A 14,319-nucleotide genomic window follows, 5' to 3' on the forward strand; every position below is an offset into this window, starting at 1 on the left:
AAACAGAGTTTGTTTTATTTTTATCGCTTTTAGTGCGCACAGTTGTTAAGTTAATATTATTTATTTTTCTGTTCATTATGTGTTATCGTTTCCACAACTTTGGTCGAATTATAATTATTACTATTGACTGCCTCCAGCTATGCCGGGTACACGAAAAATCAGAAAAGTTATTGCATTTTCCGTTATTAATCAATTTCAACTGTCGATTTTTCAATATTTGTGCTTAAGAAGTTATAATACTGCGGTTATGAATAATAATTATTTTTTTTTTTTAATATAAAACTATTTACATTGGTAATTTAATCATATTATGTATGTGTATAATAGTCAACAGTAAATTAATGATAATATTCTTAAATCGTGGTCAGTATAATGAATTCTTTATTTCAACTTCATTAATATGACCTGTATACTATATTTATTAATTTAATAAAATATAAACATAGGTACATTAAGTTTTTTCTTTTTTTATTTAATCTGTATAGTTTGCTATTTATAAAATTATAAAAATCCCACGGTAATCGTTTAATAAATAAACAAACTTTGTTATAATTTAATGTACTCATCATCACTAGTTATAAATCTGGTTTTATCTATACGGTTATATTTTCTAATAATGAACTAAATAAAGAAAATATCTTCTTGTATAAGTTTTAAAATCTTAAATAATTTTTAATTTTCAGGTGTATGTACTTGTAATGGGTCATACTTGAATGATTAGTAATCAATTTATTTTGTAGTAAATTTAAAACGAACAGCAAGACTTGTTTGCATTTATTTCCATAATTAGTGGTTTTAGGTTTGTTAGTGAATACTAATTTTTAATGCATATATTAAAGTTTTTAATTTTTAGAACTACGTTATTTGGGATTCAAAAATGCAATTTAAATATAATTATTAATTTAAAACATATGTTATTTTAAAAATCTACAAAATATTATAACTTGATTATTAATAATAATATTGTTTGTACTTACAAATTATTGATATTCATCTTAAATTATACTTACTTATTATTTTAATTACCACAAGTACCACAAGTACCACTTATATGCTTTAAAATTATAATAATTCAAAGTTTTAGAACAAAGCTTTATAAACATATCAATTTCGTTTTCTAATAATTAAGATTTACAAATTAGATTTCGTATAGATAATACATTTTTATAAATTTGACTTTTTATTAATAAAAATGAATATCGTTTTTACTAATACTTATATGAATCTACAAATTATATTATATTTTAAAAGCATTTTTTAAAGCTTGTTTAGTAATAGAAAATTATACGAACGTTATTGAATTGTCTCGCTGCTAAAAACTTTCAATGTGACTCTAATATTCAAATAGCATTCACTTTCGTTAATTGGCTAAATTGAGGCGACTTTCTGTACTCACTTAATGACATGTAAATTGACTAAAGAAGACGAAGCATCACGTTTCTGTCTTTATAGAAATTACTTTGCTCGCAGATGTCTAACTGAAACAGCTTCTTCTTATTTGTATATTATGAGTGTGTAGTGTGTACATATGTGCGTGTACCTACATATGTGTAATTCGCAATGCGAAATGCGTTTTCCTAGTTCTATGTTAACTCAATTTTTCTGATTTATATACTATTTAATTTCCATTATTTTCAATACTCTACAATTGACTTATTTACAATTAGCTATTCTCGTTTAAATTAAAATTCAATTAAACTAAATTAAAGGTATTTTCAATTATGTTCACTATAAAGAGTATTTACTAAATTATAATAGTTAAATAGTTTCTATACTAAATAACCGTTCCAGAATTTCTAGTTTCAAAATAAATAAGTATTTATTCTAATTTATCATACAAATGGATTTGACACATAGTCTAAGGCATTAATATTAGTACAGTATATGTTTTACAAAGTTTAAATAAACTAGTAAGTATATTACTTTGATTTAATTGCTTAAGCATATACAATTGTTTGGTTATCGTAAATAATTAACATTAAAATTGTTTCTTAAAGTTATCAATAATTTTAAATGTTAGCGTACATGGAGAAGTATACTATTAAACAACTTATATTTGATAATTGTGTTGGAAAATTATTATATTATGTTATGAAAGACTTATTGTTCAATATATATCTAGAAAATTAGGTTTAAAATATCTCCAATTTAGATATTTTTATACCGAAGTGTCATGTATTCATATGTATTCATAATTAATATTAATTAATTCAAATAGACGGTGGTAAGTTACTCAAGCTAGTATACAAAATTAATAATTCCTCATTATTTTGAAAGATCAAGCAACCCTTACATAGTAGTACCAAATAAAAATATTTACTTTAGAAATTGCCCTATACACATCTTTCTCCTTCGCTAATAAAAATAATAGATTATGATTTTTTTTTCTTTTTATTATGCATATATGACGTAATTATTTTGTAAATTTAACCTTAAGGTTTTTTTGTTGTATTACATGTCATTTTGGATAATTTATTATAAGTTTTTATATTTACATACATGTATAATATGTCGTAGGCATATATATAATAATATACTTTGAAGTTTGAACCCTTTGGAATTTTAACAAAATAAATAATTTTTAAAATATAATCTTCCGGTTCTATACACTAAAAATTAGAAAAAAATCAATTGCCATTAAGCAATAAATCAATGTACACTGTAATAATTTTCTAATTAACTTGGCAGTTATGTTGCTGTTTTAAATTCGAACACAATATAGTTTTTTTGAATAATTAAAATATTTGTGTTAATATTTTAATAAAATGTGTTATGATAAAAACATATTTTATATTAGGTCAACGTGAAAAAGGGTACACAATTTATTCATCACTAGTCTACAGGGATGCTTAACCCTTTATGTATCTTTATTTTTTTTCGAGAGGTGAAACTTTTTGAATGTATTTTTTTCAACTAGTTATTTCCAGATAATAATATTTACTCAAAATAACAGTACCTATTTAGGTTTTAAGTCTAAAAAGCTTTTTTTCTACCCTGTCACTCGAGATTTACAGAACTTTATATGAAATAGTACCTTTTTCAATGTTATTACAATATTAAAAAGACACTGATATTATATTTGAATAAAAATTAATCAACCGAAAATAACTGGATGTTCCGTAATTTATTCATCCTATGGAATTTATTGACAACCATTATCAATAATAAAAATTGCATCATTTTTGTTTGAAACAAATTTGAACCTCGATTGGAATATTATTTTTCGAACACTTACTAAATTCTACTTGTACCTACCTATTCTTTATTTATGTGTATAAATATATATCTTTTTGCGTGTTTGGTCGCGTGTGCAATGGTTTCTGCATTCTATATACTGTGTTTAGTTGGCAGACGGTCAAGTACGAAATTATGACCCCGAGACCTCTTATTTTTCAAGTTCTTATACAGCTTGAGGAACATCGTTTAAACAATACAAATTAAGACTTACGTTTTAAATCGAATTATTTTATTCTAAAATATACTTTTAAACTAATATTACAATATTTGAAACTGCAATTATTTAGTTTATTTAATGCAATAAAACAACGTAAAATAATAATAATTAATTATTGTGAGTTTGAACATCCAAATTGATTGATCATTGTTCACTGATGATAAATTTAGAGAATCGTAAATTATCTGGCAAGCTAAATATACGTATTGCCAACACCGGCACTATTTTATATTATATATTACATGTATTATGTTCTTTTAATTAATCAGGCGTTTAATGTTTTTTACATACAAATTGAATCATCATCGAATTGATAAGGGTTTCAATAGAGAATATTGTACCTAGTAAAATAATACACAACCATAATAGCGAGTAGATAACATTTTGTACTCAAAAGTTAAATAATACATTTTATTTAATAAATAAATTATATTTATTTCATAGAATATATTGTTCTAGATATTTTTTAGTTTTACCAGTGGCAATATTATGTCCATGTTTTACAATTCTATTGATAATATTGAAAACATAATGTTCTCATAAGTGATGGTTGTCGAAAAATAATGCATATACCCACATATTCATCAACCATCATAGATGAAATGGTTTTACCATATTTCAATTAAAAAAGAAAAGTACAAATAGTAGATTTCTTGATAATTTTTAACTGTGGATTTTACTATTTATCAGTATCCGTATCAGTTAAAATAATGAAACAAACTTTTTCGGTATTTGACTGAGCAAACATTACAACAATTTTCCGCATACTTAGACTTCAAAAAAAAAAAAAATTCAAAACTTATTATTAATATACATATAACTATGTGTTTGCACGGACGACATCATAGAAATTGTACACCGACTAGTGACAATAGTATACACAGTCCTCGGTCTCGTATTCGCGGTAAATATGCTCATACACGAGTATATAACATACAAATTTCGGTTTCGGTCGCGGTGTTTATATAGGAATTAGATTTATCTAACCGTGCAACACAGATATCCTGCTTACCAATTATCATATTATTATTTTTATAATCTAATGGAAGTTGTTTTCGTACACATCCGTTCGTTACGGGTGACGGGTAACGCCGACAATAATAATTATTATGTTATTATGACATCGCGTATTATCGTTATGGTGGAATAATATTTTTTTTCAAAAAAAAAAAAAATAAATAAACACTAATAAACTAATATAAACTAAAATCCTATCCGCTTTCATAAAACGAATCACACGACTCCAAGAATTCCGCTGCATTTCCGTGTACCTATATATATATATATATTATAATGTCTCGACTCGTCCCTGCGACAGTGACAACAATCGGCGTGTGGGGGTGCTACAGTGGGTGTACGCCATATCTAACCCATCAAGCTCCTTGTTTATAAATTATACGGCTTGCGTGATTACCGCCGTCGCCGGCCGACGACGACGAGCGTGTATAATGCGTGCGCGTCCGTGCGGTAACGCTGTATTATATTATATTATTATATTATAATACGCACACGATTCCCGTTTATAACACACCTCCTCCGTCGTGTCCGCGTTCGCGTGTATGCGTGTCCGTGTGTTAATGTGCGTAAGTATGCGTGTGAAATAATATGACGTATATCAATCGATTTGGCAGACAAAAAGCTATTGTATGCTCGTACTATATAATTATATATATATATATATACGTACGTATAACTATGTGTGTATTATTTTCTGTATACACATCGATAGGTATTACTGATAAATTAACAGTGATAATATACCACTGCAATGGGCGCGTATATGTGTGTGCGGTGTATCCATATTATAATGTTATACCGATACCACTTATTATCATATAGTGTTAGGGCGGCTGCAGTTGCGTAATTACCAGTTGGGGGGAGAGGTAATTTGGATGTCATGTCCCCTCCCCCCTCTATAATGACTTTTTTTTTTTTATATACACATAAAAACTGGCACATTACATTTATGATGAATTTATTAAACGTCACAATAGTGTATTTTATGGTAATAATACAGAAAAAAAAACCCGAATCCGCCTTAATGCCACCATCGCATGTACACAACTATACAAGATGATATTCTATTACTTGGTAATAAACACTACTAACACTAATATATTATATTATTATGTATTTTAGTGCAAAAAGAAAGCACTCAGTGGTCGAATATTATTTTATCGTGGAGCAACAATGCACCAAAGTTTCGTAGTATATTTAAAATGTATAATTTATTTACTACATTTTTTTTTCCCAAAGAAGGGAGGGTAATTGATAAATTTTAAAAATATTTATCTCCCATCACTTCGAAATCATTACCGAATACACCACTGTGAGTTTGTGACTTATGAGTGTGAATCTAAAAAATTCTAAAATATTTTTTTTTTTTTTTTTTGTTCGAGTTTTTATGGGAGTAGATAAGTGCGTAATATAGATAAGCACTTTTAGATAGATAAATAAGTTTTAAAATGTTTTCAATGGTGCACAATACGCGACGTACGATTAAATTGTTATACGTGTAATTTAAAGGATATTTAAATATGACTTTAAAATGTTATAATACATTTATGTATGCAGTTAACTTTAAATGGCATGACTTTTTTTCCTAATTCACAAAACTTAATACATCAAAATTCCTAACACCAAATAATATTATTTTCACTTAAGTTAATAATAAACATTAAAACATTTTTAAAATTCGAAATCGGTAGAACACGTAAATATAAGAATGTGATTTGGTTGTTCACGATATACTCAAGAGATTCTAGTTAAGACATGAATTTAATTCTATTAACTCCACAAAATTTACAGTATCAGTAATTGTTTACTACTCCGTCAATATTGATAATTGTGATTAGGGTTGGTACTCCTAGTCAATTTCAAAAGGTTACGGGAACCGGGAACCGTTCCCGGGAGTATAATACATTAACACGTATATTCTTGTACAGTGTTTTCTCTATACTAAGTAAATAATTTATAATTTGAAACTACAATGATATTTTAAAATAGAGCTTTGTTTTATTAGACCCACTATAATGTATTCGTATGAAAAAATATTACTCTGTAAATCAAGTACCTATAATTGTAAATTATCCCAACATTAAATAATTAAACTACTATTATTAATTTGTTATTATATCGATACGCGTAAATCGAAAACATATAATGAGCTTTATATTATGTTTAAATTCTATGATGTGTGATTTTGCTACTTATTTGACTTCCACACGAGTTTCTTTTAGTGGCGCTTAGTATTTCTCTGTAAAGAAATTCAATTCCGAACTAAATCCGTTTTGATAAATTTCAAGTGGTTGCGGTTACATGAATGTTTATATATTTTACCTATTATCATTGTCATCAACGAATTTCAAATGTTCGTCACGTTTTATCTTAATATTTTTTCATTTACATCTAAATGTTACGTACACGATTCATCTTCCATTCTTATATAATGGCGTTTATTAGGTAGTATCGCACTGCATATTTTGACATAATAGTAAGAGCTAAAAATAAATAAAACTAACAAGTATAGACATAAGTCTATATTGTTAGTGTTTAGTAGATATTTAAAATAATTAAATATTACATAATATTTAGTCACATATTTATTGCTGTAATATATGTGGGTATTGAAAGGTTCAAAATGTACATTTTTATATCCATAATAAAGTTAATTATTGTAAGTAATTATATTATATTCGACTCACATTATAACAGTTCAAAAAAAAAAAAAAAAAATCCAGTGTACAAATACACAAACGTATATAGTGTATAAAATATATTGTAAATATTATATAATAATTTTTTTCATCGATTAAATTTAAATTTAAATTCAATTTATTTTTCACTTAATCAACTGTATTGAACATTGTTCAAATTATTTTAATATTTTACTGATTAATAATATATTGATAGGTACAATGATTGGTAATAATAATTGATTGTCTGGAAATGTTCGCTGTTGATGTTTCTAGTTATCCTCAAACATTCTTTATGATTTCCACCGACTTACGTTTCTAAGAATTCCCACCCTTAATTTTTATAACGGCAATAAATAAATAATTAAACTCATGAATACTAAAAAAAAAAAAAAACCATTATAATAACTTTGTTTTTATTTTAGCTATTTAAAATATTTTATAAGGTTTCATTAAATAATAATAGAAAAACATAATAAATGCAACAAAAACACTTCATTACTATGTGTATTAAGTTTGGGCTGTAATTTGTACAGATAACAGTGGTTTAGTATAACTAAAATAGTAGTCTATAGTCTTAAACCTTATCGTTTGTCGATGCAGCTCATATAACGTATACACTGTTGGTTTCGCGGATTGGTCCGTTGAGTTCTCAGATGGCCTACACGCTAAATCTGGTATCAGTAGCAATACAAGAGTACAGCGATATAAACACGCAGTCTCCGGTGATGAAACAACAACAAACAGTTATTAATTTCCCAGACCACGTTGTTTGCAGACCGTCGCCGCCTCCGCCTTCGGTATCCAAACACTCCTGTGGAAATATATATATGTATATATAGCTATGTCCTATATAGTGGTACTCAATAGGTATAACACGCATATCATATATACTCGAACGGCGGCTGCGGCAACGGTTTTATTCCCTCGGCGTTCCGACTATTTACCAGAGACGATTATTTGTTGACGAGACTATACCGTCTGCTCCAACGTTTGCGATATAATTTATATACATGTAATATACCTATGTGTGTATTCCCATGTATTATTATGTGTGTTATGTGTATCTATCATATAAACGTGTAAAAGATTTAATAATATTTGCTTGCGCGTTATTTGGTCTGCTGAGGAAGAGACCCTCATCCCTTGTGTTCTCAATAAATAACCATCAGAAATTAATCCATCGATTACGGCTCCTCGGCCGCTTGCTTTATGCTGCAGGTGATAATACTATAATTGTTATTGTACTCCGACTCTTATAGAAAACAACGAAACTACACCACTGTGTACATAATACACGGGGACCTTGAAATATACTCTACCGATCAACACTAATCACTCGACACTCACGAGGTCGAAGAGTTCACTTGTTCGACATTAATGTTTTCTATATTAATTTTAAAATTGTAGGAAATATGACCAAGAAACTTAGAAACATAACTGTCCTCATCTTGACAATCATGACTGAATTATGATCATGACGAGCGTCGTACACGATATATTATATATTTAGACTCGATGCGTGTAAATACAAATCATGTACACCAAGATATATATATATATGTGTGTGTGTGTGGGTATATAATCATACTGCATTATTCACGAAACAGTGCATTTTATTTTTATGATGGAGAGATGTTGTAAGGGAGAGGATGTAAGCAGTAAAAGTAACCTTAAATATCAACCACTGTTAGTTCGCTTCAGTAATGTAATTGTATAGATAGTATCATAGGTATATAGAATAATTCTAGACCAACGAAAAAAATGTTTTTTTTATTCAAAATGTGCGCTTAAAAAGCATGTTTTATCAACTGATGTTTTTCAAACATATAAATAAATGAATTCTATGTAAATTATTCAAAAATAAAATGCTACATTTTGATATTATTCAGTCACAGCGCTAATATTACATTAAACCAATAGCTTTATTAATTAATTATTAAAAAATATATTTTCACCTTGTTATTATTATATTATTGTTATCTATTATACGGCTAAGAAAAATACTCTTAATCCATTTATTACAAGCAGTTTTCCTCTTTTTCGTTTACTGATAAATTCTCAGTAATCATCATTTACAGCCATTCAATTATACATGGTCGAGTTTTATTTGATTTGTTTTAATTCAAAATGAATTTTAAAGTCAGTAAGTGGACCTTTATCCACTCTAAGCTTTCTCTTGAATGTAGTAATAGATAATGCATTGTACTGTTATTTATTGTTAAAAGTTCATAGAGTAGTTTAATTGATGTTATATATCATTATTATTTCCTATTCCATCGTTGCTGAGGATAGTCATTAAAACCCATTATTGGCACTCCCTTGTTTAAGTACTCCCGCACCAATAACTAATTAAATATTTGCTGGTGTGAGTTTCGATTGTTTAAAACTGGCCACTAAAAATATCTGTTATAGGGTTATATAACAGTTTTTTAAATACTTGTATACAATCCTTTGTTAAAAATATATGATATAAATATTGTTTAAAACATAATACTATAATTTATATTATACTGTCATTTTATTAAATTATCTTCACTTAAAAACTGTTAAAAATAATTAACAGGTGATTGGAATTCGACCAATAATCGACAAATTTACTATGTTTCCATTATTTAATTATTTTAAATTCAATACCTACTCAATACAATTTTGATGTTAAGTATTATTTGTTTTATTCAACTCAAGTATATTGTATAATTTTAATCAACAGTATTTAATTCAACTTTATATATTATTATGGTTTTAATCAACATTAAAACTAATACATACACAAATCAAACTATGTACTTGTGACATTTTAATTGGTTATTTTGTCATTTAGAAAGGGGTCTGTAGTTCAGACATTTTATATTATTACATCAAACATGTATTTTTTATCTTAATATACCTACGATATTAGCATTAGATTTATGATATTATGTACAGATAATTATTTTTTTTATTTATGTATTGACGAACCAGTGAACTAGAATAATATGTAACGTATATTAGTAATTCAACATTATTATACGTACTTGTTTTCTTATAGGTATTATCATTTATCGTAGGTCAGGTGAATAGACGCCAAGTATATGATATCCTCTTGTGTTTTTTGATTGTATTTGATTGCTTAATTATTTAGAATTAGTATTTTCAAGAATTCTTTTTGATATTTAAGTGACAAAAAAATATAATATAGTGTTCATTTCTTATCTATTTCGATTTCTGTAACAAAATACGTGTCTGCCAGATCAGTAAAGGTCATTCAAAAGAACGTCATCAATCATCGAGTTGTCTTAACAATTTGTGCCTTATGCCGTCGACATTTCTTTGCCATTTATCTTGATGCTCAATTTTACCCTTCGATTAACACTAAACTTTTATATTATACATAGAATCTCTGAATAAAATAATACATATTTTGCACTATCGATTATATAAATATAAATGTTATATTTACAATTCGAATAAAACCGATAATTATGTACACCTAATATATGTGTAAAAATTGTAGGTTTTTTCTTTTTTTTTTTTTATAAACCAACCAATATGTTTATATATCTGAATGTTTTTAATTTCTAAACACAAGTAAGTATATCTTAAATTATAACGAAATGGAAAGATGAAAATTTAATATAAACGCATGTATTCATAATAATGTAATGTACCTATAACCAACGTGACCATGTTTCCCGCTTTTAACGGGACGGCCGCACTTTTGAGCTAAATGCCCTATTATCTCAAGAACGCAAAATATCCCACTTTGAAAAATAATGGCAGTCTACATATTTGTATTCTATCAGAAAAGAGCACGTATTTAATTTCGCAAAAGAAAACAACGCTGGTATATGATTATACATTTATACAGTTTCTAATAATTAACACATTTATTTAAAATAATTTGTTTTATTCTATTTGATGTTTTTTCTACGGTTATTATACTTTTTTAATTTTACACAAACAAATATAAAAAATAATGTTTTCCCTATTAAAATTTACAGACGTTTCGCTCTGAGAGCAAAAAATATGGTCTAGCTATGTATAGCCGCGAGTATATAAAATTATATAAACGTAACACAGTCCAAACTCTAGACATATTGTGTAATATACATCAGAGAAATTAGTCGCTTTGACCATGTTAATTAACTATAATAATACATAAATATTGTATCTACAATTCTACAGTTTAACATTCGACTTGTTGCAAACTGTAAATACCTATAATATTATAATACACTGTATTATTAAAAATCCCTTTAAATCGTTGTTCATCGTTTTGTCAATGTACCATATTATTTGCGCTCTGAACCATTTGCGAAATCGGTTAATTTCGCGTATGTACATAATACTCGGTGATTGATTTTGAACAGCGTCACACCCTTGGATGGTGAATGATGCCGGAAATGTTCATCTGTATACGTCGTCGTCGTAGTCGTTGTCGTGTATGCGCATATATTATTACACAATGTATATTATTCAACGACTTGTTTTCACTATGGACGCCAGTCGGACGGCCGGTCAGTTATGTTTGATCCTCGCACGTTACAACTATACGCGTAAAGAGAGAGGAAACCTTTTGTTAATGGAATTACTAAGTAACCGTCATCCCTCCCGCGTGTGTATAGTATATAGAGAAACATTGCAGTCGGTTTCCCGCTGCTGTCCATTTGTACAGTAAACATTCATTGCAGCAGCCTACCACCGTGTAAAATGGTCTTCGTTTTATCATTTCCGTTGTGTGTTGACGGTTGTCGGCGACGGGCAAACAGTACCTTTTCAATGAGAGGAGAGCATGGTCATATGTGTTTGGGGTGTGTCGTGCATGTGTGAGAAGTGGATGTTCTTAATGTTTGTCAGAAGTCATCAGGTGAAGGCTGCGTAGTGTCAACTCCGTTACGCTAAATCCTTTTGCTTATAATTAAATCTGACACTATTATCTCTGTGTATATATAATGCATATATATTATATATATATATATAAATTTATTTATATATACCCCCAACACACACCCCTGAGGAGTGAGTTCCTGAAAATCAATTTTAAGACACGCCCCATTTGCATCACAATAATGAAATTAACACTAAATCCACTCGCGATAAATGTTAAACAATAATGCGCAATCCCGAGATAGATAAACAAAATATCGTACACAAGTTTAATGGACCGACTTCTGATATACGATTTATGAAGATTATCTCCAGCACCACTGTTTACAACAAAATTCAATAACGACAATGCTCTTATTTTATTTTATTTTTAATACTTACTCTGATTAATTATCTATATGGTATTGTGGTAATCAGAATAATTTAAACTCTTATTCACACGTGCTAATGGAATAGAAATAGTATATTTTTATTATGATTCGATTATTTAATTTTGGTATCATTAAATATGTTTTGTAAATTAATGTTGATTATTAATCATTAAATGGTGTATGATAATTAAATCTTTATCTTAAGAAAAAAATTCGAATTATTAACAATCATTGATTCAGATATAACAATAAATATTTAAATACATTTTAATATAATGTTAAAATTTAAAAAATTGAACAATAGCAATTTTAAGTACCTATTATTTTTCATTTCACTCAGTCTTATTTTTTTTTTAATTGTCCATATGAAGTTAATTCATTATAGAAGTTCGACATTTTTCAAAATATTTCGTCTACTATTTGCCCACAAAATTTGTTTTGATCTCAATAATTTTTTATTATTTTATTATTATTATTAATTTTAATAATATAAGATGAACTTTTGTTTACTCAACCATTACTAATACAATTATAGAACTAAATACCTATCTGACCACTTACAATCAAATTAAACATACCTACATATTTAAATTGTTAGATAATATAATTTTGTATTGAACAATTCGATTCATAATGTGCATAGTGAATATTCAAATCAAAACTAAGTTTTAATCGGTCAAAATATGTACTGGTACTTTTTTTTATATTTTTATTTTTTACGTTATTTTAAAATATTCACATTAAAGTAGATATTTTCTACGATTTTTAATATTTTTGAAACATGATTTGAACACGCTATAAATATACAATATATTCATATTTGGTATTACAGATATCACAGATATAACACGACTTATTTAAATTTGAAATGTTGATAATGTTAAAATGAAATGCTCATAATTCACAGAGAGAGTAGGGATAAATCGCATTTATGCCGTAAAATTTTCTCTATCCTGAATCAAAGTTTTTGTTTTTAAATTGTCAGATTGTGAAAATCTAAATCCAGTTCTCGTGCTACACCATAAATAATTGTTACCCAAGAAATGTTCACAATTTACAAGTCTCGAGTATATCCAAAAAATCCTAAATTTATTGCTGTTTTTTTTTTTTTTTTGCACCGCCTCCGTGCAATTCCTCAACCGCTATATTGTGGCGAGGATTGAAAAAAAGGCAACGGATAAAAACTGAACCTATTCTTTTAAACTGGCGAATCCCTAGCGATAAATCTGATGTGAAAATAAAACAAAAGTCGGATTTCTCGCTTGGCTATTTTGCATAAGACCCGGGGGACTGAGACGCAGGTGTTGAAACCTGACCGTGGAGTGGCTATGAAGTAGTTATTGTAGAGTAAAAGATGCAGTTTTTAACTTTCATCGAGTACATCTACTACTGCAGTTGTATATTTTATACGCAGTTAATACAAACTGTGTATTTTTTATAAACGTTTACTTATTATTGAAACTTGTTAAAATCATTTCTCATAATTAAAAATTTTACTGTAATAATTATTACTTTTATTGAATGGAATTATCTTAAATTTTATACATCTTTTATTTGTTATTCTTAAAAGTCAATCAATGTACACTACTGTATGTCCAATGTCAAACGTAATGTATGTTAACTTTGAAATTACGATATTATATTTAATAGGCGCAAAATATTTAACGAGCATGCATTTTTAGAATACACGTCATTGGATTGATTGAACCTCTATAGGGTTTTTGTTGAAAAATGTTACTCTTTTATATTTGGTTCATGTTTGAAATTTTCTGTATTATGTAATAATATTATATACACTAATCCATAATATATCTCACACCGACACTACGTTATTCGACTATGACGTATTTATGTCAGTAAAGCTTACATACATATTTCTTTAAATCTTTATGTGCAGTATAATCTCAGGGTGTATCCATCTCATGACAGC

General features: G+C 27.6%; 1 protein-coding gene across 1 annotated transcript in view; it reads left to right on the forward strand.

Moving 5' to 3' along the window:
* The window catches only part of LOC114118955 (uncharacterized), a 278,413-nt gene that overhangs the window by 235,457 nt on the left and 28,637 nt on the right, over positions 1-14,319 (forward strand). The window lies entirely within an intron of this gene.

This window comes from Aphis gossypii, chromosome 2 (assembly GCF_020184175.1).
Source record: "Aphis gossypii isolate Hap1 chromosome 2, ASM2018417v2, whole genome shotgun sequence".
Classification (NCBI taxonomy): Eukaryota; Metazoa; Arthropoda; class Insecta; order Hemiptera; family Aphididae; genus Aphis; species Aphis gossypii.